This window comes from Corvus brachyrhynchos, unplaced genomic scaffold (assembly GCF_000691975.1).
Source record: "Corvus brachyrhynchos isolate BGI_N302 unplaced genomic scaffold, ASM69197v1 scaffold307, whole genome shotgun sequence".
NCBI classification, from domain to species: Eukaryota; Metazoa; Chordata; class Aves; order Passeriformes; family Corvidae; genus Corvus; species Corvus brachyrhynchos.
This window is the reverse complement of record NW_008239288.1, coordinates 4365725-4367138: the sequence shown is the minus strand read 5'-3', so window position 1 is coordinate 4367138 and position 1414 is coordinate 4365725. Positions and strand designations below refer to the sequence as shown.

Sequence of the window (1414 nt, the reverse complement as noted above, 5' to 3'; positions counted from 1 at the left end):
TGAAAAATATTCACAAGCTATAAAGAGAAAGTTCAGCTCCTATGAACCACACTGTATAGACAGTGAAACAAAATACCCCACCAGAAAAAACAGCACCTTGGGATTATTTTAAGCAGCAGAAAAGAGAAACAAATAAAATGAAGATGCCAGGAAACACTGCAAAACCTTTGGGTTTAAACACTACAGAATTTTCTCTGCAAGGTCTTTCAAAGCCTTCAGAGAGAAGATTTAGTGAAACCAGAAATTATTAACTGCAGTAGCTAGTGCCCATCATTGCACCATCTGGGCCCAAAACTGAGATTTACTACCCAACTTTTGTCTCATCATCTGAGCTTGTCATTCCTGGCTTCTCTTCCTGTCAATGGGGAGCAAGAGGCACTTTGAACTCGGCTGCAGATGTCTGCCTTGGACCACCAGAGTTAAAGGACATCAGTGCTATCACCAGCTGTTATCTGTCAAATATATTGACAATGACACACTGTTCAAGCACAACAGCAAAAGGCTGAATGACTCGTGGTGTGGGATGCAGCCAAGTCTCTTCTGCATTTTACACACAAAAATGATCTCTCTGAAGGGACGCTTCTCTGGCCTCACATGGAAGATGTTCCAGGTTCTTTGCTGGGAATAGCATTTTCTTACCTGTAAATGGTACTTTTCTGACGGATAAGTTCAGTCTCAGCGAGGAGCTTCTCTTTTCATCACAGTTGTGGACAACATGGAAAGGACTTTCTCAGCTGAAAGAATGAGGGTAACTGCTCCTCTGGCCAGGCTCACTTCAAAACCTGCCTTTCTGTTTGAGGAGACAGGAGGCAAAACCATCAAGGGGAGAGGAAATCTTGAGGAACCAAGATGTAGCCCTTTGCTTGAGTGTCTTCTCTCTTCCCCAGCAGTGTGGAGGGATGAGTTTCCATCAGCCCCTTGTACAAAAGTTTGGGGCCACTACAAAACCCAGAACAACTTCCAATCAGTGCATGGCCAGGTCACAGCAGGTTGCTGTTCCACTTGTATCCTGGATCTGATGGGATCTTCTCCTTCCTCCTGTTTTATAAAACAAAGACAAACAGATGCAGTTATTGCTGGGACTGGAACACCAACTCTTCTGGCTGAGTATTCACAAGCACTGAGCACTCACATTCCAACACTTTCCGACACAGATGGCTCATGAAGACAACTGTCCATGTTCTCTGACAGAGATTTTGCCTTCCCAGGAGGTTTCCCTGAATTTGCTACCCTATATAAGGCCTGTTTATACAATAAACAGTATCTGAAGACTCTTGTTCCCATTTGAGCTCCTGGGTGTGTTAGCCAACAACTGGGCTGAGTTTTCAGGAAAACAGCAAAAAGTCATAAACCAACTTGGACGGATGGGGCAGAGAAAGAGAAAAATATCCTGTGGCTCATGTCCATTGTGTAT

At 44.1% G+C, this 1414-nt stretch overlaps 1 protein-coding gene across 1 annotated transcript in view; it reads right to left on the bottom strand.

Moving 5' to 3' along the window:
* PRKCQ (protein kinase C theta) overlaps nucleotides 1-1035 on the bottom strand; it is a 38999-nt gene extending 37964 nt beyond the window's left edge. Inside the window, exon 1 of the mRNA XM_008638392.2 lies at nucleotides 640-1035. The gene's annotated coding sequence lies outside the window, so the exon portion shown is untranslated. The remainder of the gene's footprint in view (nucleotides 1-639) is intronic.
* Between the last annotated feature and the right edge of the window lie 379 nt (nucleotides 1036-1414).